The 23,011-nt window shown below is 44.7% G+C and overlaps 1 long non-coding RNA gene across 1 annotated transcript; it reads right to left on the bottom strand.

Annotated features, from left to right (window-relative positions):
- Window positions 1-2,742: 2,742 nt before the first annotated feature.
- Window positions 2,743-22,116, bottom strand: LOC121584270. Its single transcript, XR_006003691.1, has 3 exons — window positions 21,890-22,116; window positions 4,819-4,892; window positions 2,743-2,827 (listed from the first exon to the last, which is right to left on the bottom strand). It is a non-coding gene; the product is annotated as an uncharacterized LOC121584270 (long non-coding RNA).
- Between the last annotated feature and the right edge of the window lie 895 nt (window positions 22,117-23,011).

Genomic DNA, 23,011 nt, shown 5'->3' with positions numbered 1-23,011 from the left:
CAGTTGTTTTTTTATTCAACGTGTGGCATGCAAGTAGTTTACTCCTGAGTTGAAAACATGTTTGAAAGACAAAAGCCAATGAAACATGCTTTAGAGACTAATAAGTTAAGGATCAGTAAGAATAAACAAGAAATCTAGTGCAGCGTCATTCACACCTTAGGTTCAGAGTCTACCACTGTGCACTACTGACCTACCTCTCGTTGGTTACTCGTCCTCCTAAACTCATATTATTGACTTCCAAAACGAGGTCGCCTGTTCTAAGCCGCCCTGGAACAGAGAGAGATAAAGAGCATTTTGCCATCATCAGCAATAGAGGTTGTTTATCAACTAGGGCTGTCAAACGATACAAAAAAAATATAGAGTTAATTACATGTTTTTCTGTGCAATTAATTCAATTAATCGCGCTACATTGGGTTGTAGGAATAATATATTTTGATTATAGGGGAAGAAAACACATAATAAACTCTATTCTAAGACAATAACAACAGCTCAGCCAGGTCTGAGTTGATGTAAAATATAATACAGCTATTAAATATAGCCTAGGCTACTTATCCATGTTCTTCAACATTAAGTAGTCACAAGCTGCTACTACTAGAATTGGGAGAATTTGCTTAAAGTAACTGTCCAGGGAAAATTGCACTTATAAAAGTTCATATTCTGTTAACTCATACCCAAATAATGTTGTTGACTCATCATATACTCGTGTTTGTGGCCAAAGCATAAATTGGAGAAAAAACACTTGGAACAACTCAACCTCAAACTTGTATCTCAAACAGACCGTTTAAAAAATGGTTGCTATTTCCTCATAGAGGATGACGTCTGAGGAGGATGAGCTGGCCAATCAGCGGTCTACTCACGTTAATGACCGGTATACGCCCACCCCATTCTGTTGTTGAAAAGCAGATTTTTAACATACTTAATAAATACAAAATTGGAAGGAAAACTATTTCACTCATATTTTAATTGACTATTGTATTTCATAGAAATGTGGAAACACTGGATTGTTACTTTAAATCTTTTGACCTGAGAACTACATCAAAAACAGTAGCTAAATGGAATGGATGTTCTGTTCTGATTAAATCAAGAGGCATTCAGCCATGGCATTGTAAACATTCTCGTTTGGTTAGCTAGCTAGCAAACGTTAGCATAACTAGCTGCCAGGGTTTCCTCCTGCAGTTGGACCTCTATTTTTCAACCATCAGCCCGGTTCCATTGGGTCGAGAGAAGGTGTCCGCCCTTGTCTCCTGCCTCTCGGGAAAACCCTCTTCCAGGCAATCTTTGATCACCCCCCCAAAGGAAGAGAGGCAGGCGAGCGGCTGGTCCATCTGAGGCAGGGGACGAGGACCGCGCAGGACTTTGCCCTGGAGTTTAGAACTCTAGCGGCTGGGTCCGGGTGGAATGAGCGGGCCCTCATTGACCGCTTCCGGTGCAGCCTGCGAGAGGACGTCCGAAGGGAGCTAGCCTGCCGGGATACCACGTTGACCTTCAACCAACTAGTGGACATGGCCATCCGGTTGGACAACTTACTGGCTTCGAGAGGACATCCTGGAAGGGTCCTGCCCGTTTCACCCCCCCTCAACCCGGATCACGTTACAATGGAGCTGGGTGGTGCAGCGATCTGGGAGAACAGAGGACGACAGATCCAATGTCACTCTTGTGGCAAGAGAAGACATACTGCTTCACGCTGTCGACAGAGTTCTTATGGGTCTGGAGGCGGAAGGCATGGCACTCTCGCGTCACTCCAGGTAGCACAAACCCACACTCATTCAGAGCCCTGTGCTGCGCACTTCACCAGCCACGTCCACTTCCCTGATTACACGGTAGTTCCCCAGTGTAAGGCGCTGGTCGATTCAGGCGCAGCTGGGAACTTTATGGACAGGTCTTTAGCTAATAGTCTATGTATTACATTGGTTCCCCTACCCATTCCATTGCCCATCAAAGCACTTGACAGTCGACCATTAGGGTCAGGTTTTGTTAGGGAGGTTACAGCACCAGTCACTATGATTAAGCAGGAGGCCCATAGGGAGCAAATCACCTTTATATTATTGAGTCCCCTGATTTCCCTGTTGTGTTGGGCCTTCCCTGGCTAGCACTACACGATCCCACCTTGTCATGGCCGCAGAGGGTTCTCACAGGGTGGTCGCGAGAGTGGAAAGTCCAGACACAACCTCCACCGTGTGCATTCCCCCCGAATACCTCGACTTGGCGCACGCGTTTTCCAAAACGCATACGACCAAATTACCATCCCATCGGGCGGGGGATTGCGCGACAAATCTCAGAGTCATGTACAGTGGGGAAAAAAAGTATTTAGTCAGCCACCAATTGTGCAAGTTCTCCCACTTAAAAAGATGAGAGAGGCCTGTAATTTTCATCATAGGTACACGTCAACTATGACAGACAAAATGAGGAAAAAAAATCCAGAAAACACATTGTAGGATTTTTTATGAATTTATTTGCAAATTATATATATTCACCCGTCTAATATTACACCTCAGTGAGCACAGCAAAGCGCGTGTGTGTGTTGCGCTTAAAAGGGTCCGTGCGGAAACAGACTTTTGGGTGAAGAAATGGAGATGCGATTAACTGCTTCAAAAACATATACGGCATTAAAAATGTCAAAAGTTAACTTCAATTAACACTTTAACTTTGACAGTCTTATTATCAACATAGCAGTAAATGAGACAAAACAAAAGCAAAACAAAAAAACAACAACAACCAGACATTAACGTACCATCCTGAGCAGCCAGACCTCCCGGTAACACCCGCTTGATGAAGATCCCAAACTCCTCCCGTGTTTGATCTCTGTAGCCACCTATGATTTTCACCCCTGGATGAGAAACAAGAGACAGAAGTAAGGTTAACACTTTATATGAACCACCAGTGGATAAAGTCTATAGGGCCTTCTATCAAGCAGATAGTACATTTAGGGCAATTGCGAGGTACAATATCGAAGCTGCCATTATTTAGAATGTTGCAGTGTGTTAGCTAGTTTTTGCGGGGGGAAATGTCGCCCTTAGACTTTATATAATAAACATTTATTACTAGAGCCAAGAGTTTTTCCTACATAACCTGACCAGGGAAACCACTGGGCCCCAGTTATAGCTTTATAAAACATATACAGTTGAAGTCGGAAGTTTACATACACCTTAGCCAAATACATTTAAACTCAGTTTTTCACAATTCCTGACATTTAATCCTAGTAAAAATTCCCTGTCTTAGGTCAGTTAGGATCACCACTTTATTTTAAGAATGTGAAATGTCAGAATATTAGTAGAGAGAATGATTTATTTAATTTCTTTCATCACATTCCCAGTGGGTCAGAAGTTTACATACACTCAATTAGTATTTGGTAGCATTGCCTTTAAATTGTTTAACTTGGGTCAAACGTTTCGGGTAGCCTTCCACAAGCTTCCCACAATAAGTTGGGTGAATTTTGGCCCATTCCTCCTGACAGAGCTGGTGTAACTGAGTCAGGTTTGTAGGCCTCCTTGCTCGCACACGCTTTTTCAGTTCTGCCCACATATTTTCTATAGGATTGAGGTAAGGGCTTTGTGATGGCCACTCCAATACCTTGACTTTGTTGTCCTTAAGCCATTTTGTCACAACTTTGGAAGTATGCTTGGGGTCATTGTCCATTTGGAAGACCCATTTCCGACCAAGCTTTAACTTCCTGACTGATGTCTTGAGATGTTGCTTCAATATATCCACATAATTGTCCGTCCTCATGATGCCTTCCTATTTTGTGAAGTGCACCAGTCCCTCCTGCAGCAAAGCACCCCCACAGCATGATGCTGCCACCCCCGTGCTTCACGGTTGGGATGGTGTTCTTCGGCTTGCAAGCGTTCCCCTTTTTCCTCCAAACATAACAATGGTCATTATGGCCAAATAGTTCTATTTTTGTTTTATCAGACCAGAGGACATTTCTCCAAAAAGTATGATTTTTGTCCTCATGTGCAGTTGCAAACCGTAGTCTGGCTTTTTTATGGCTGTTTTGGAGCATTGGCTTCTTCCTTGCTGAGCGGCCTTTCAGGTTATGTCGATATAGGACTCGTTTTACTGTGGATATAGATACTTTTGTACCTGTTTCCTCTAGCATCTTCACAAGGTCCTTTGCTGTTGTTCTGGGATTGATTTGCACTTTTCGCACCAAAGTACGTTCATCTCTAGGAGACAGATCCCGTCTCCTTCCTGAGCGGTATGACGGCTGCATGGTCCCATGGTGTTTATACTTGCGTACTATTGTTTGTACAGATGAATGTGGTACCTTCAGGCGTTTGGAAATTGCTCCCAAGGATGAACCAGACTTGTGGAGGTCTACAATTTCTTTTCTGAGGTCTTGGCTGATTTCTTTTCATTTTCCCACGATGTCAAACAAAGAGGCACTGAGTTTTAAGGTAGGCCTTGAAATACATCCACAGGTACACCTCCAATTGACTCAAATGATGTCAATTAGCCTATCAGAAGCTTCTAAAGCCATGACATCATTTTCTGGAATTTTCCAAGCTGTTTAAAGGCACAGTCAACTTAGTGTATGTAAACTTCTGACCCACTGGAATTGTGATACAGTGAATTATAAGTGAAATAATCTGTCTGTAAACAACTGTTGGAAAAATTACTTGTGTCATGCACAAAGTAGATGTCCTAACCGACTTGCCAAAACTATAGTTTGTTAACAAGAAATTTGTGGAGTGGTTGAAAAACGAGTTTTAATGACTCCAACCTAAGTGTATGTAAACTTCCGACTTCAAATGTATACACTCACTGTAGCTACATGTATTCATAATGCACATCACATAAGAGGTCAAGTTCTATACTGACCCAGTCCTTTCTTGCAGTCACAGAACTCCAGTCTCTCGATGGCCCGGTTGATGCCGTGAGGTCCCATGATAGTCCTGGAACACACAAACACCTCCTCTGTCACGTCATCCCAACGTTTACCATTTGACAAATAAATATTAAGCCCTTCCTCGTCGACGGAGAAAGAAGAAGACTTATGATGGATAGAGGGAGAGAATGGAAGAGTTAAAGGAAGAGATAAAGCAAGAGAGAAAGAGTGGACACCTCTCACAGTCACAGGGTTCGTCGAATGAGCTTTCATCTTCGGTCTCGAGATGTAATTGAATCATTGTCCAAAGAATTTCGTTAGAATAGGTTCCCAGAGCGACACCAATTAGTTCCATAACCAGCTGTGGACTGGCTTTAGAGACGAGCTGGGATGAGATGTGTCAGGAGCTGCCGCAAGAGTGTGCAGAGAGAGTGTGTGTAGGAAGTGTGTGTGGGCGTCCAGAGCAGCTGCAAGTGTGTGTGGAGAGTTTGAGGTGAGAGTGTGTGAGGCGGGTGTGTGTGTCGGTGCGTTGGGAGTGTATGTGGGGTCAGAAGCAGCCGCCAGACACAGACTGACAGGGTTTTAGCATCAGGGGAAAACAAAAATACACTGTCTCATCTCTTCACAGGGAATTTGACTGGCAGCATCACATCAGCTCAGGCTGTCCAGACCAATCTCCCTCTGAGCCATTCTCAGCATTAAAATGCACCATATGACAGTAATAACCAAGGACTTAGCCCAATCTGAAAAGAAGATTTGTTGTTGAGAATTAATGCCATTATGCTGGTACATTGTACAAGGTCAGAAGTTTTTCCAGGACAGCTCATGTGATCAGGGAAAAGTCTTCGTCGCCCTAATGATTTAATATAGTAAGGGCCAGGAGTTTTTTTCTGAATCCGTCAACAGGAAAAATTCCTGGCCTTATACTGTATACAGTATGAGTACTTCAGTCGATATCTCCCCCCAGGGAAAGAAAACGTGTGTGTGTGTGTGTGTGTGTGTGTGTAAGTTTCATTGCAAGCTGCGTCACCGATAGGAGTAAATAGGTTACAGCAGCAAAGAGCTTCTAGATCTTTTCAATTATGAAAAAGTAATTACAGTCTAAACAGGTGCATTAGGTATTGGAACACACTGCTGCCAATCTGCAGACCTGGGAGGACAGGACAGGGCAGGCAAGGTAATCCTCTGGACAGACACACAGGAAGAATCAGAGGACAAAGGCTTTGGGCTCAAACTAGGGCATTGGATGACTACAGTCAATACAATTGTTTCAAACGTAGTGTACACACAGACGTTGACGTCAGGTGCATTTTAGGTGCTGAATGAAGGGTGAAAATATGTATTTTCCAGACATGAAAAATACATATTTTCCGGACGTTGAAAATAAGCATTTTCCGGACTTTGAAATCAGGTGCATTTTACGTGCTAAGTGAAAATACATATTTTCCGGACATAAAAAATACGTATTTTCTGGACATTGAAAATACATCATTTACAGATGTTGAAAATACGTATTTTTCTGTCATTGATTCTATGGCCAAATTTCAACTGCACATACAGTGCATTCGGAAAGTGTTCAGACTTTTTCCACATTTTGTTAAGTTACAGCCTTATTCTAAAATGGATTAAATAAATACAAATCCTCACCAATCTACACACAATAGCCCATAATGACAAAGTAAAAACAGGTTTTTAGAATTATTTTGCCTTATTTACATAAGTGTTCAGACCCTTTGCTATGAGACTCGTAAATTGAGCTCAGGTACATCCTGTTTCCATTGATCATCCTTGAGATGTTTCTACAACTTGATTGGAGTCCACCTGTGGTAAATTCAATTAATTGGACAGGATTTGGAAAGGCACACATCTGTCTATATAAGGTCCCACAGTTGACAGTGCATGTCAGAGCAAAAACCAAGCCACGAGGTCGAAGGAATTGTCCGTAGAGCTCCGAGACAGGATTGTGTCAAGGCACAGATCTGGGAAGGTCCCCAAGAACACAGTGGCCTCCATCATTCTTAAATGGAAGAAGTTTGGAACCACCAAGACTCTTCCTAGAACTGGCCTCCCGGCCAAACTGAGCAATCGGGGGAGAAGGGCATTGGTCAGGGAGGTGACCAAGAACCGGATGGTCACTCTGACAGAGCTCCAGAGTTCCTCTGTGGAGATGGGAGAACCTTCCAGAAGGACAACCATCTCTGCAGCACTCCACCCATCAGGCCTTTATGGTAGAGTGGCCAGAAGAAAGCCACTCCTCAGTAAAAGCACATGACAGCCCGCTTGGAGTTTGCCAAAAGGCACCTAAAGGACTCAGACCATGAGAAAAAAGATTATCTGGTGTGATGAAACCAAGATTGCACTCTTTGGCCTGAATGCCAAGCATCACGTCTGGAGGAAACCTGGCACCATCCCTATGGTGAAGCATGGTGGTGGCAGTATCATGCTGAGGGGATGTTTTTCAGCGGCAGGGACTGGGAGACTAGTCAGGATCGAGGGAAATATGTCGGAGCAAAGTACAGAGAGATCCTTGATGAAAACCTGCTCCAAAGCGCTCAGGACCTCAGACTGGGACAAAGGTTCACCTTCCAACAGGACAACGACCCTATGCACATAGCCAAGACAATGCAGGAGTGGCTTCGGGACAAGTCTCTGAATGTCCTTGAGTGGCCCAGCCAGAGCCAGGACTTGAACCCGATCTAACATCTCTGGAGAGACCTGAAAATAGCTGTGCAGTGACACTCCTCATCCAACCTGACAGAGCTTAAGAGGATCTGCAGAGAAGAATGGGAGAAACTCCCCAAATAAAGGTGTGCCAAGCTTGTAGCATCATCCCCAAGAAGACTTGAGGCTGTAATCGCTGCCAAATGTGCTTCAACAAAGTAGAGTAAAGGGACTGAATACTTATGTAAATGTTTTATTAAAACATTTGCAAACATTTCTAAAAAGCTGTTTTTGCTTTGTCATTATGGGGTATTATATGTAGATGATGGGAAAAAACAATTTAATACATTTTAGATTAAGGCTGTAACGTAACAAAATGTGGAAAAAGTCAAAGGGTCTGAATACTTTCCGAATGCACTGTAAATCCTCAAGGAAGTAAGCATTATGTCACAATATATTTTTTCAAGCCTCTTAATATAGGAAAGAGGAGCCAACTGACTATTGCAACAGAATATATATTCAAATAACTCCCATCTGTCACATGCACTTAAAACTGGCAGCAATGAAGTTCAAAGTAGTCCAAACTACAGAATAAACCAACAATACCATTTCAACTAAATCAAATCAAAGTTTATTTGCCATATACACAGATTAGCAGATGTTAAAGCAGGTGCAGCAAAATGCTTGTGTTTCTAGCTCAAGCAGTGCAGTAAATGTCTAACAGTACAATACTGATACACAAAAAAAAGATGAAACAAGAAATTAAGAAATATCAGAATGAGCAATATCAGAACGAGCAATGTCAGAGTCCGGAATATGAATAGGTGGTGTGTATAGACAGTATCAACAATATATAAGTAGGAAAAATGTATGTACAGCGGTAGTTACAAAGGATGACCTATGTCGAGAATACAGCATGTATTGGGACTGGCGCCGGAGGAGATGGCTACCGTTTTATGGGCTTCTAACCAATTGTGCTATTTTGTGTGTTTTTTCACGTTGTTTGTAACTTATTTTGTACATAATGTTTCTGACACCGTCTCTTATGACCGAAAAGAGCTTCTGGATATCAGAACAGCGATTACTCAACTCGAACTGGACGAAGGTTCTTTCTTTAACGCGAAGGATTTACTCCAGATACCGGACCAGGCCCAAATCCCTGTCATTCGCATAAAGAAAAGATGCCGATACAGGGGACGCAGGTCCGGGTGCCTTGTTAGAATTCGTCGGCTAGTGGGTAACCCACCTCTACCATCAGTCCTATTGGCCAACGTGCAATTATTGGAGAATAAACTGTTCAAAACTATCCTACCAACGGGACATTAAAGTCGTGGCTGAATGATGACATGGATAATATAGACAAGAGGTGGCGGTCTGTGTCTATTTGTCAATAACAGCTGTTGCGCAAAATCAAATATTAAGGAAGTCTCAAGGTTTTGCTCGCCTGAGGTAGAGTAACTCATGATAAGCTGTAGACCACACTATTAACCAAGAGAGTGTTCATCTATATTTTTCGTAGCTGTCTATTTACCACCACAAACCGATGCTGGCACTAAGACCGCACTCAATGAGCTGTATAAAGCCATAAGCAAACAAGAAAATGCTCACCCAGAGGCGGCGCTCCTAGTGGCCGGGGACTTTTATGCAGGGAAACTTAAATCTGTTTTACCTCATGTCTACCAGCATGTTACATGTGCAACCAGAGGGAAAAAAACTTGCATACAAAGCTCTCTCTCGCCCTCCATTTGGCAAATCTGACCATAATTCTATCCTCTTGATTCCTGCTTACAAGCAGGAGGTACCAGTGACTCGCTCAATACGGAAGTGGTCATATGACGCAGATGCTAAGCTACAGGACTGTTTTGCTAGCACAGACTGGAATATGTTCCGGGACTCATCCGATGGCATTGAGGAGTATACCACATCAGTCACCAGCTTCATCAATAAGTGCATCGATGACGTTGTTCCCACAGTGACCGTACGTACATACCCCAACCAGAAGCCATGGATTACAGGCAACATCCGCACTGAGCTAAAGTGTAGAGCTTCCGCTTTCAAGGAGCGGGACTTTAACCCGAACACTTATAAGAAATCCCGCTATAACCTCAGACGAACCATCAAACAGGCAAAGTGTAAATACGGGACTAAGATTGAATCCTACTACACCGGCTCCGACGCTCGTCGGCTGTGGCAGGGCTTGCAAACTATTACGGACTTTTACATATGGTCCTCTGTAGCTCAATTGGTAGAGCATGGCGCTTGTAACGCCAGGGTAGTGGGTTCGATCCCCGGGACCACCCATACGTAAAAAATGTATGCGCACATGACTGTAAGTCGCTTTGGATAAAAGCGTCTGCTAAATGGCATATGGTCCAGACCGGACCAAATCTGAACCAAATATGTATAATTGGTTCAGATTTGGTCTGGATCGGACCAAAAATCTACATCCTTGGACGTTGAAATCAAGGCCGGGCCAGACTGCACCAAAAAAAGACATCCGAACAGGACCAAAAAAAGACGTTGTCGTCGGTAAATGCCCATCAGCTGTCGGTAAATGCACTTCAGCCGTCAGTAAATGCCCATCAGCCGTTTAATCGAATGCCCATCAGCTTGTGCAATGTACCCAGCACTTTTTCAGTATATTTGCCGACCAGACCTTTCACTCATTTGTGCTTTACTTGGATGGCATTGTCATGAAAATAAGCCACAATTGGCCACCACAGGTACTGTACTGCACTAGAATCAAGCTCCAGTCCAGTCACTGACTTATAGTTGTTGTTTTCATCAAATATCTCTATATCTGATAGGTTACATCCCACTGGGCACGGACATCAATTCAACGTCTAGTTTTGATTTACATTTAGTTGAGTTGTCAACTAACGTGAATTTAACGTGAAGTCAACAAAACGTTTCACCATGTCATTGTATTTAGGTTAAACGTTGGGTGAAAAAAATGTGAGATTGATGTGGTAAACAGCTGAGGTATGGGGCTGAAAAAAATAGCTATGGATGCAAGGACTGACCATCTATCAGATTTAAATTATATTTTTAACCATGTGTTGAGGCTATACGGCAGGGGTGTCAAACTGTATAGAAATTATAATGGACCTACATTCATACAGTTTATTGACTGTGTCCAGCTCGCTAACTCAATATACTTTAAAATGACAAAAAACAAATCGAAACTGTGTAGAAATGATAATGGACCTACATTCATACAGTTTATTGACTGTGTCCAGCTCACTAATAATCACCGAAATGAAAGCTAAACAGTCAGGGAGCATTGAAAATTCCCAAAATGATGGATAGAGGACTATATGTAGCAGATTTTGACGCAAAGAAATATAACTAATTTTCAGTGCGACCCTCCGGACCTCGTTGAAGACCGCGGTCCCCAGGGCAAAATGAGTTTGACACCCCAGCTAAACAGTGTTTGTTTACAATTACATTATTTACAAACATTGGAGTAAAAAAAGCTTATATTTTTAGTTCAGATGGGGTAAAACTAAGCTCATGAGGCATTTATAAATTATATTCTTCAAGAATCAATGGCTATATATCATTAATTTAAAAGTAAAAATGGATGTAGCAATCGCAGATTGCCCCTTTAAGTAATAAAGAAATATAGGGAAGATTTATTTATACGGCCTATGTCGGCCCTGCTCAGGACTCTGTATTGAACTGACCATGTAAGTAGCAGTAGAAAAGGGTTCAGCAAGAGGTTCGACATTCCAGATTTAGGAAGAGCTGACCTGGTTTTCTGACTTTCCTCTCCTTTCTCTCCCCCTCTCATCTGCCTCTTCTTTCCATTCCTATTGATACCCTTCCCCTCCCCTCCTCTCATTTCATCATTACCACCTCCTTTTCCTGTCTTTTATTTTCCTCTCCTGTCTTCCCTCCTCTCTCCTTATCTCCTCTTCTCTCCTTCTCTCCACCCCTACCCTTCCATCCTTTCCTCTCCTGTCATTTCTGTTCTCCTCCAGCCCCTCCCCCTTTCCCTTCCCATTGTGTCCTCTCCGCTCTCTTCTGCTGTTCCCCATCCCCTGCCCCCTTCACAACAAAAGCCCACATTTCTAAATTTAGCCCAGGAGATTACACTGACCAATAGACAATGACCAAGACGGACAGTCACTGTCTCCCAAGGCTCATAGCAAGATATCTAAAAAGATTTTGTTCCAGAAACCTACAAAAATACTATTATGAAAACACCCTATAGCCTACATTACCACATATAGAACCCTTTATCAATAAACAGTGAGTGAGTCATTACAGTGAGTGACTGGCGGAGTAGCGACGAAACAGTTAAAACAACAATTCAACTTATCACTTAATAGATCTTCCCTTCTTCCTCCTGCTGCAACGGTAATATAGTAATACAGGATAGGTCAGGACCGGTCACAGGGCTCCAGCTGCTATAGGCTATTTATGAACCTCTGTCTATAGCAGGTTTGGGCAACTGGTGGCCCGCCCCCCTTTTGTAGGCCTGCGGACCAAATTCCAACCAAAATAATAATAATAATAATAATAATAATAATAATAATAATATACAGTGAGGGAAAAAAGTATTTGATCCCCTGCTGATTTTGTACGTTTGCCCACTGACAAAGAAATGATCAGTCTATAATTTTAATGGTAGGTTTATTTGAACAGTGAGAGACAGAATAACAACAAAAAACTCCAGACAAACGCATGTCAAAAATGTTATGAATTGATTTGCATTTTAATGAGGGAAATAAGTATTTTACCCCCTCTCAATCAGAAAGATTTCTGGCTCCCAGGTGTCTTTTATACAGGTAACGAGCTGAGATTAGGAGCACACTCTTAAAGGGAGTTCTCCTAATCTCAGCTTGTTACCTGTATAAAAGACACCTGACCACAGAAGCAATCAATCAATCAGATTCCAAACTCTCCACCATGGCCAAGAACAAAGAGCTCTCCAAGGATGTCAGGGACAAGATTGTAGACCTACACAAGGCTGGAATGGGCTACAAGACCATCGCCAAGCAACTTGGTGAGAAGGTGACAACAGTTGGTGCGATTATTTGCAAATGGAAGAAACACAAAATAACTGTCAATCTCCCTCAGCCTGGGGCTCCATGCAAGATCTCACCTCGTGGAGTTGCAATGATCATGAGAACGGTGAGGAATCAGCCCAGAACTACACGGGAGGATCTTGTCAATGATCTCAAGGCAGCTGGGACCATAGTCACCAAGAAAACAATTGGTAACACACTACGCCGGACTGAAATCCTGCAGCGCCCGCAAGGTCCCCCTGCTCAAGAAAGCACATATACATGCCCGTCTGAAGTTTGCCAATGAACATCTGAATGATTCAGAGGAGAACTGGGTGAAAGTGTTGTGGTCAGATGAGACCAAAATGGAGCTCTTTGGCATCAACTCAACTCGCCGTGTTTGGAGGAGGAGGAATGCTGCCTATGACCCCAAGAACACCATCCCCACCGTCAAACATGGAGGTGGAAACATTATGCTTTGGGGGTGTTTTTCTGCTAAGGGGACAGGACAACTTCACCGCATCAAAGGGACGATGGACGGGGCCATGTACCGTCAAATCTTGGGTGAGAACCTCCTTCCCTCAGCCAGGGCATTGAAAATGGGTTGTGAATGGGTATTCCAGCATGACAATGACCCAAAACATACGGCCAAGGCAACAAAGGAGTGGCTCAAGAAGAAGCACATTAAGGTCCTGGAATGGCCTAGCCAGTCTCCAGACCTTAATCCCATAGAAAATCTGTGGAGGGAGCTGAAGGTTCGAGTTGCCAAACGTCAGCCTCAAAACCTTAATGACTTGGAGAAGATCTGCAAAGAGGAGTGGGACAAAATCCATTCTGAGATGTGTGCAAACCAGGTGACAACTACAAGAAACGTCTGACCTCTGTGATTGCCAACAAGGGTTTTGCCACCAAGTACTAAGTCATGTTTTCCCTCGTTAAAATGCAAATCAATTTATAACATTTTTGACATGCGTTTTTCTAGATTTTTTTGTTGTTATTCTGTCTCTCAGTGTTCAAATAAACCTACCATTAAAATTATAGACTGAACATTTCTTTGTCAGTGGGCAAACGTACAACATCAGCAGGGGTCTGAATGAATGAAATAATCTTATTAAATACTTTTTTCTTTACATAGTTGAATGTGTTGACAACAAAATCACACAAAAATTATCAATGGAAATCAAATGTATCAACCCATGGAGGTCACCCTCAAAATTAAAGTGGAAAACCACACTACAGGCTGATCCAACTTTGATATAATGTCCTTAAAACAAGTCAAAATGAGGCTCAGTAGTGTGTGTGGCCTCCACGTGCCTGTATGACCTCCCTACAATGCCTGGGCATGCTCCTGATGAGGTGGCGGATGGTCTCCTGAGGGATCTCCTCCCAGACCTGGACTAAAGCATCCGCCAACTCCTGGACTGTCTGTGGTGCAACGTGGCGTTGGTGGATGGAGCGAGACATGATGTCCCAGATGTGCTCAATTGGATTCAGGTCTGGGGAACGGGCGGGCCAGTCCATAGCATCAATGCCTTCCTCTTGCAAGAACTGCTGACACACTCCAGCCACATGAGGTCTAGCATTGTCTTGCATTAGGAGGAACCCAGGGCCAACCGCACCAGCATATGGTCTCACAAGGGGTCTGAGGATCTCATCTCGGTACCTAATGGCAGTCAGGCTACCTCTGGCGAGCACATGGAGGGCTGTGCGGCCCCCCAAAGAAATGCCACCCCACACCATGACTGACCCACCGCCAAACCAGTCATGCTGGAGGATGTTGCAGGCAGCAGAACGTTCTCCACGGCATCTCCAGACTCTGTCACGTCTGTCACGTGCTCAGTGTGAACCTGCTTTCATCTGTGAAGAGCACAGGGCGCCAGTGGCGAATTTGCCAATCTTGGTGTTCTCTGGCAAATGCAAATCTCCTGTCTGTCCGGTAAAGCGCTCGAGTGGGCCAACGCTGAGTGGGGAAGAATAGATGCAGCAACTGTAAGTTATGAGGAGTTTACCCGCCGCTTTAGGGCGGTATTCGATCATCCACCAGAGGGGAGAGCGGCGGGTGAGCGTCTATTCCACCTCAGACAGGGGAAGAGGAGCGCACAGGAGTTTGCACTGGACTTAAGGACTCTGGCTGCTGGCGCAGGATGGAATGAGAGGGCCCTCATCGACCACTACCGTTGCAGCTTAAGGAAGGACGTTCGTCGGGAACTGGCCTGCAGGGACACCAACCTTAACCTGGACCAACTGGTGGATATGTCAATCCGACTGGATAACCTGTTGGCCACCCGCGGACGTCTGGATCAGGGGCCGTCCATTACATCCCCTAGCACCTCCTCCGACCCTACCCCTATGGAGCTCGGAGGTGCTACTCTTAGGGAGACCGGTAGAGGGGCCGTCCCCTGCACCAACTGTGGCCGCAGAGGACTCACTGCTGGTCGGTGCTGGGGAGGGTCTTTAAGGAGTCGAGGCAGTAGGCAGAGCACTGGTGGACCGTTTCAGGTGAGTAGGCACCCAACTCACCCAGAGTTCCCTGTTGCGCATATGTGTATAGATGTTGTATTTCCAGAGTTTTCTTCTCATTCCCAGCATAAGGCGCTAGTAGAGTCAGGCGCAGCTGGGAACTTTATTGATCGTCAGTTTACCCGTAGGTTAGGGATTCCTATTGTGCCAGTTGATGTGCCCTTCCCTATCCATGCCCTAGATAGTCGCCCTTTAGGGTCAGGTCTGATTAGGGAGGTCACAGCTCCACTCTGGATGAAGACGCAGGAGGGGCATGAGGAAAAAATTAGTCTATCTGATTGATTCTCCTGCGTTTCCAGTTGTGTTCGGGCTTCCCTGGTTAACCTCTCATGACCCCACTAATTCATGGCAACAGAGGGCTCTCAAGGGATGGTCAAGTCAGTGCTCGGGGAGGTGTGTAGGTGTTTCCGTAGGGGCAACTACGGTGGAAAGTCCAAACCAGGTTTCCACCATGCACATTCCACCTGAATATGCTAATTTTGGCTCTCGCCTTCTGTAAAAGGAAGGCGACTCAATTACCACCCCATCGACAGGGGGATTGTGCGATAAACCTCCAAGTAGGCGCTGCGCTTCCCCGGAGTCACGTGTATCCTCTGTCACAGGAAGAGACGGCGGCTATGGAAACATATGTCAACGAATCTCTGAGGCAAGGATACATTCGGCCTTCCACTTCCCCTGTGTCATCGAGTTTCTTTTTTGTGAAGAAGAAGGATGGTGGCTTACGCCCGTGCATTGACTACCGTGGTCTTAATCAGATCACTGTAAAATACAGCTATCCACTGCCTCTGATTGCTAGTATGACGGAGTCATTGCATGGGGCGCGCTTCTTCACTAAATTGGATCTCAGGAGCGCGTACAACCTGGTGCGTATCCGGGAGGGAGATGAGTGGAAGACAGCATTCAGTACCACCTCTGGGCACTATGAGTACCTCGTCATGCCATACTGTTTGATGAATGCTCCATCAGTCTTCCAATCCTTTGTTGATGAGATTTTCAGGGACCTGCACGGACAGTGTGTAGTGGTGTATATTGATGACATTCTCATATACTCCGCTACACGGGCCAAGCATGTGTCCATGGTGCGTCAGGTGCTTGGTCGACTGTTGGAGCATAACCTGTATGTGAAGGCGGAGAAATGTCTGTTCTTCCAAGAGTCCATCTCCTTCCTAGGACACCGCCTGTCCACGTCAGGTGTGGAGATGGAGATTGACTGCATTTCGGCCGTGCGTAATTGGCCGACTCCAACCACGGTGAAGGAGGTGCAGCGATTCTTGGGTTTTGCCAACTACTACCGGAGGTTTATCTGGGGCTTTGGTCAGGTAGCGGCTCCCATTACCTCCTTGCTGAAGGGAGGACCGGTGCGTCTACAGTGGTCAGCTGAGGCGGACAGGGCTTTTGGTCATCTGAAGGACCTGTTTACTTCGGCTCCAGTGCTGGCTCATCCGGATCCCTCCTTGGCATTCCAGGTTGAGGTGGACGCGTCCGAGGCTGGGATAGGAGCTGTACTGTCTCAGCGCTCGGGTACGCCACCAAAACTCCGCCCCTGTACTTTCTTTTCTAAGAAGCTCAGTCCGGCGGAGCGTAACTATGATGTGGGGGACCAGGAGCTGTTAGCTGTGGTTAAAGCTCTGAAAGTGTGGAGGCATTGGCTTGAGGGTACTAAACACCCTTTTCTCATTTTGACTGACCATCGTAATCTGGAGTACATCCGGGCGGCGAGGAGGTTGAACCCTGGCCAGGCAAGGTGGGCCATGTTCTTCACTCATTTTGTGTTTACTCTGACTTACAGACCAGGTTCCCAGAACACTAAGGCAGACGCCCTGTCCCGACTGTATGACACAGAGGAGAGGTCCATTGAGCCCACTCCCATACTTCCGGCGTCGTGTCTGGTGGCACCGGTGGTGTGGGAGGTTGACGTGGACATCGAGCGGGCGTTACGTACTGAGCCCACTCCCCCCAGTGTCCAGAGGGTCGTATGTACGTGCCGCTCGAGGTTCGCGATCGATTGATCTATTGGGCTCACACGTCACCCTCCTCTGGTCATCCTGGCATCGGTCGGACAGTGCACTGTCTTAGTGGGAAGTACTGGTGGCCCACTTTAGCCAAGGACGTGAGGGTTTATGTTTCCTCCTGCTCGGCACCGGCATACTTGGTCCGTTCCATCTTGAATTCGAGGCGTCGGGTGGGGGGCCTGCAGTATCTCGTGGAGTGGTAGGGGTACGGTCCGGAGGAACGGTGCTGGGTCCCTAGGAGGGACATCCTCGATCCCTCCATGTTGAGGGATTTCCACCGTAGTCATCCGACTCGCCCTGCTCCGCGTCCTCCTGGCCGTCCCCGAGGCCGGGGTCGGCGCACGGCTGGAGCCGCGCGTGAAGTGGGGTGGGGGGGGGGGGGTACTGTCACGAATTCAGCCGAGGCTGCCCCTCCTCCTTGCTCGGGCAGGCTTCGGCGTTCGTCGTCACCGGAGTACTAGCTACTACCGATCCATGTTTCTATGTTCGACTTGTTTTGTCTTTATTGGTCACACCTGTTTCCCATCATGTAGTTATTTCTTCCCTATTTAACCCTCTGTCTCACACTGTGTGTTGTGCGTGTTTGTTCATGTTTTGGTTGTCGTAAGTGAGCGGGTTTGTTCCTCCCTGCGTGGAGGTTTGTTCTTTCTATTACCTACGAGTAAATTACGTTTTATCGATTAGCTCTGTGTCCTGCGCCTGACTTCGTCCTACCGCATTACACTGACGCCTTGACAATATTTGTCATTATGGGGTAGTGTGTGTTGATTGATGAGGGAAAAAAACAATTTAATCCATTTTAGAATAAGGCTGTAATGTAACAAAATGTGGAAAAGGTCAAGTGGTCTGAATACTTTCCGAATGCACTAATATATACATATATATACAGTACCAGTCAAAAGTGTATATATATATATATATATATATATATATATATATATATATATATATATACAGTGGGGAGAACAAGTATTTGATACACTGCCGATTTTGCAGGTTTTCCTACTTACAAAGCATGTAGAGGGCTGTAATTTTTATCATAGGTACACTTCAACTGTGAGAGACGGAATCTAAAACAAAAATCCAGAAAATCACATTGTATGATTTTTAAGTAAATAATTTGCATTTTATTGCATGACATAAGTATTTGATACATCAGAAAAGCAGAACTTAATATTTGGTACAGAAACCTTTGTTTGCAATTACAGAGATCATACGTTTCCTGTAGGTCTTGACCAGGTTTGCACACACTGCAGCAGGGATTTTGGCCCACTACTCCATACAGACCTTCTCCAGATCCTTCAGGTTTCGGGGCTGTCGCTGGGCAATACGGACTTTCAGCTCCCTCCAAAGCTTTTCTATTGGGTTCAGGTCTGGAGACTGGCTAGGCCACTCCAGGACCTTGAGATGCTTCTTACGGAGCCACTCCTTAGTTGCCCTGGCTGTGTGTTTCGGGTCGTTGTCATGCTGGAAGACCCAGCCACGACCCATCTTCAATGCTCTTACTGAGGGAAGGAGGTTGTTGGCCAAGATCTCGCAATACATGGCCCCATCCATCCTCCCCTCAATACGGTGCAGTCGTCCTGTCCCCTTTGCAGAAAAGCATCCCCAAAGAATGATGTTTCCACCTCCATGCTTCACATTGGGATGGTGTTCTTGGGGTTGTACTCATCCTTCTTCTTCCTCCAAACACAGCGAGTGGAGTTTAGACGAAAAAGCTCTATTTTTGTCTCATCAGACCACATGACCTTCTCCCATTCCTCCTCTGGATCATCCAGATGGTCATTGGCAAACTTCAGACGGGCCTGGACATGCGCTGGCTTGAGCAGGGGGCCCTTGCGTGCGCTGCAGGATTTTAATCCATGACGGTGTAGTGTGTTACTAATGGTTTTCTTTGAGACTTGGTCCCAGCTCTCTTCAGGTCATTGACCAGGTCCTGCCGTGTAGTTCTGGGCTGATCCCTCACCTTCCTCATGATCATTGATGCCCCACGAGGTGAGATCTTGCATGGAGCCCCAGACCGAGGGTGATTGACCGTCATCTTGAACTTCTTCCATTTTCTAATAATTGCGCCAACAGTTGTTGCCTTCTCACCAAGCTGCTTGCCTATTGTCCTGTAGCCCATCCCAGCCTTGTGCAGGTCTACAATTTTATCCCTGATGTCCTTACACAGCTCTCTGGTCTTGGCCATTGTGGAGAGGTTGGAGTCTGTTTGATTGAGTGTGTGGACAGGTGTCTTTTATACAGGTAACGAGTTCAAACAGGTGCAGTTAATACAGGTATTGAGTGGAGAACAGGAGGGCTTCTTAAAGAAAAACTAACAGGTCTGTGAGAGCCGGAATTCTTACTGGTTGGTAGGTGATCAAATACTTATGTCATGCAATAAAATGCAAATTAATTACTTAAAAATCATACAATGTGATTTTCTGGATTTTTGTTTTAGATTCCGTCTCTCACAGTTGAAGTGTACCTATGATAAAAATTACAGACCTCTACATGCTTTGTAAGTAGGAAAACCTGCAAAATCGGCAGTGTATCAAATACTTGTTCTCCCCACTGTATATATATATATATATATATACAGTACCAGTCAAAAGTTTGGACACACCTACTCATTTAAGGGTTTTTCTTTATTTTTACATTGTAGAATAATAGTGAAGAAATCAAAACTATGAAATAACACATATGGACTCATGTAGTAACCATAAAAGTGTTAAACAAATCAAAATATATTTCATATTTGAGATTCTTGAAATAGCCACCCTTTGCCTTGATGACAGCTTTGCACACTCTTGGCATTCTATCAACCAGCTTAACCTGGAATGCTTTTCCAACAGTCTTGAAGGAGTTCCCACATATGCTGAGCACTTGTTGGCTGCTTTTCCTTCACTCTGCGATCCGACTTATCCCAAACCATCTCAATTTGGTTGAGGTTGGGGGATTGTGGATGCCAGGTCATCTGATGCAGCACTCCATCACTCTCCTTCTTGGTAAAATAGCCCTTACACAGCCTGGAGGTGTGTTGGGTCATTGTCCTGTTGAAAAAAAAATGATAGTCCCACTAAGCCCAAACCAGATGGGATGACGTATCACTGCCGAATGCTGTGGTAGCCATGCTGGTTAAGTGTGTGTTGAATTCTAAATAAATCACAGACAGTGTCACCCCCCCCCCATACAATAACACCTCCTCCTCCACGCTTTACGGTGGGAACTACACATGCGGAGATCATCCGTTCACCCACACCGCGTCTCACAGACACAGTGGTTTGAACCAACAATCTCCAATTTGGACTCCAGACCAAAGGACAACTTTCCACCGGTCTAATGTCGATTGCTCGTGTTTCTTGGCCCAAGCAGGTCTCTTCTTATTATTGGTGTCCTTTAGTAGTGGTTTCTTTGCAGCAATTTGACTATGAAGGCCTGATTCACATAGTCCCCTATGAACAGTTGATGTTGAGATGTGTCTGTTACTTGAACTCTGAAGCATTTATTTGGGCTGCAATTTCTGAGGCTGGTAACTCTAATTAACTTCTCCTCTGCAGCAGAGGTAACTCTGGGTCTTCCATTCCTGTGGTGGTCCTCATGAGAGCCAGTTTAATCATAGGTCTTGATGTTTTTTGCGACTGCACTCAAAGAAACTTTCAAAGTTCTTGAAATGTTCTGTATTGACTGACCTTCATGTCTTAAAGTAATGACGGACTGCCGTTTCTCTTTGCTTATTTGAGCTGCTCTTGCCATAATATGGACTTGGTCTTTTACCAAATAGGGCTATCTTCTGTATACCCCCCCTACCTTGTCACACCACAACTGATAGGCTCAAACGCATTAAGAAGGAAAGAAATTCCACAAATTAACTTTTAAGAAGGCACACCTGTTAATTGAAATGCATTCCAGGAGACTACCTCATGAAGCTGGTTGAGAGAATGCCAAGAGTGTGCAAAGCTTTCATCAAGGCAAAAGGTGGCTATTTGAATAATCTCAAATATCAAATATATTTTGATTTGTTTAACACTTTCGGAGCTGTATATATATATTTTTTAATCATATCATCTTTGAGAACTAACAACCAGTCAGGGGTAATCTAAAATTCCAAAAATGTCATGGTATAATTTAGATTTTGTTATAATGTTTGAGTCACTCAGATAGCATAAGAACACGGCAAAAGCCATGGCAAAATGTGTAGAATTGCAGGAAACTAGCTTTAAAACTGTAAAATGTTCTCTCTGCCCCATGACAAAATGTGCAGAATTGCAGGAAATTAGCTTCAAAACAGAAAATGTTTGTCTACGCGGCCAAGAGGAGGGCCTATAAAATATTTGGTCGGAGACCGCACCATTGGCCATGCCCACTACCCTCCTCCCCCTACGGTAACTTTGCCACCGCTACTGAAAAAAATCATAGGGAAAACACTGGTGATTGTTTTCAATCAAAATGGTTAAAAAATATTTTTAAATGCCTTCTTAGCGAGAGCAATTTCTCAAGCAAGATTTTTGCTAGGACTGTCTGGGAGTGGTCTGAGTTGGGAAGGGAAAACTGAAAACTAGCTGTTATTGGCAGAGAGGTTTGGAACTCTTTCTTATTGGTTTATTAGCTCATTTACCGCCTGGTGATGACACCAGGCATGCCAAAACTCCATCCCACCAAAACAGGCTGAAATTGCAGGTGGTCTTTTCAAACCGCTCTTACACTAAAAGGGCATTGTCATCATTTTCACAATTTCACAGTATTATTCCAACCTCATAGTGTAGAAATATATATAAAAAAACAGGAGAATCACGTTTTTGACTGCACTGGGACTTTAAAAGAGTGAAGAAGATGAATTAAGCAATAGAGGAAGAAAATGAGAAAGAGGGACATACCAATATAGTAGAGATAGCCCATCAAATCGTTCTGCCTCCTTAGGCAGCAGTGGCATCGCAGGGAAAGAGAAACTGAATCACTCTCTCTCACAAACACACACACACACACGGACAGAGGGCGATAAACACACACCCAAACACACACACAAAAATATTACAGAGCCATGGAAGATGACAGCAGTCAGTTGTTTGGAGAGAGATGAGATGAGGCGCTAGCAGTTCAAACAGGGTCGGTGCTGTGTAGCTGCAAAGAGAGAGAGAGAGAGAGAGAGAGAGAAAGAGAGAGATTGAAATCCGCCTAGACAGGGAGAGAACAAGCCTGCCTACCTTTACCACTAATCCCTTCTGATACCCGTTCATCACTGGCTCCTCCCCTCACCTCTCCTTCCTCTGTCACTGGGCGTCAGGGAGACACACACAACACACCCACGTACACAATCTAAGAAACACAGCCACAGCCACACACGAATACACACAATCTAAGAAACACAGCCACAGCCACACACGAACACACACACACACATACTCACCTGAGCTGTACCTCTGTCCAATAAGCTATCGTGGAGAGACAGAGGGACTGAAAGGAGGGAGAACAGAAAAACTACCAACCATGCAATTAGCTATTAGGGAGATGGAATAAAAATGTGTGAAAAACAGAAAGGAAAAGAAAGACAACAATGTTAATCTGAGGTCCCTGTGGAGAGAGAGCCTAATGGGTAATGCTGAACTGCTCTAATTCCATGTGTCTCTGTTTACTACAGCTAGTCATTTACAGGGTGAGTCGATTGACGCACCCGTGGGTCAATCTAATTAACATCATTAAAAAATTCCCATCAAAATCTGTCTGTTTAAGCCTATGGTTTAAACTAGAGATACTGTGATTGGTGTTTTGTATGGGATGCGTCTCAATCCACCACATCCGCCTATGTGGGCCTTTTGCATCTGGAAAGTGGCAGAGCTACAGCGCTGTTTGTCAGACCAAGAGACATCACGAAAATCGGTCTTCTCACAAAAACGTCTGCTTGCGATGAGACTCTCATGGACATGATGGTGTTCTCCGTTTTGCTCTACGACCCCAACAAGTGTCACAGGACTCACCTGAAGATAACCAGTTTAATTCAT

The sequence above is a fragment of the Coregonus clupeaformis genome, chromosome 1 (genome assembly GCF_020615455.1).
Source record: "Coregonus clupeaformis isolate EN_2021a chromosome 1, ASM2061545v1, whole genome shotgun sequence".
Taxonomy (NCBI): domain Eukaryota; kingdom Metazoa; phylum Chordata; class Actinopteri; order Salmoniformes; family Salmonidae; genus Coregonus; species Coregonus clupeaformis.
The sequence above is the reverse complement of the archived record's forward strand: the minus strand, read 5'-3'. Positions and strand labels throughout refer to the sequence as shown.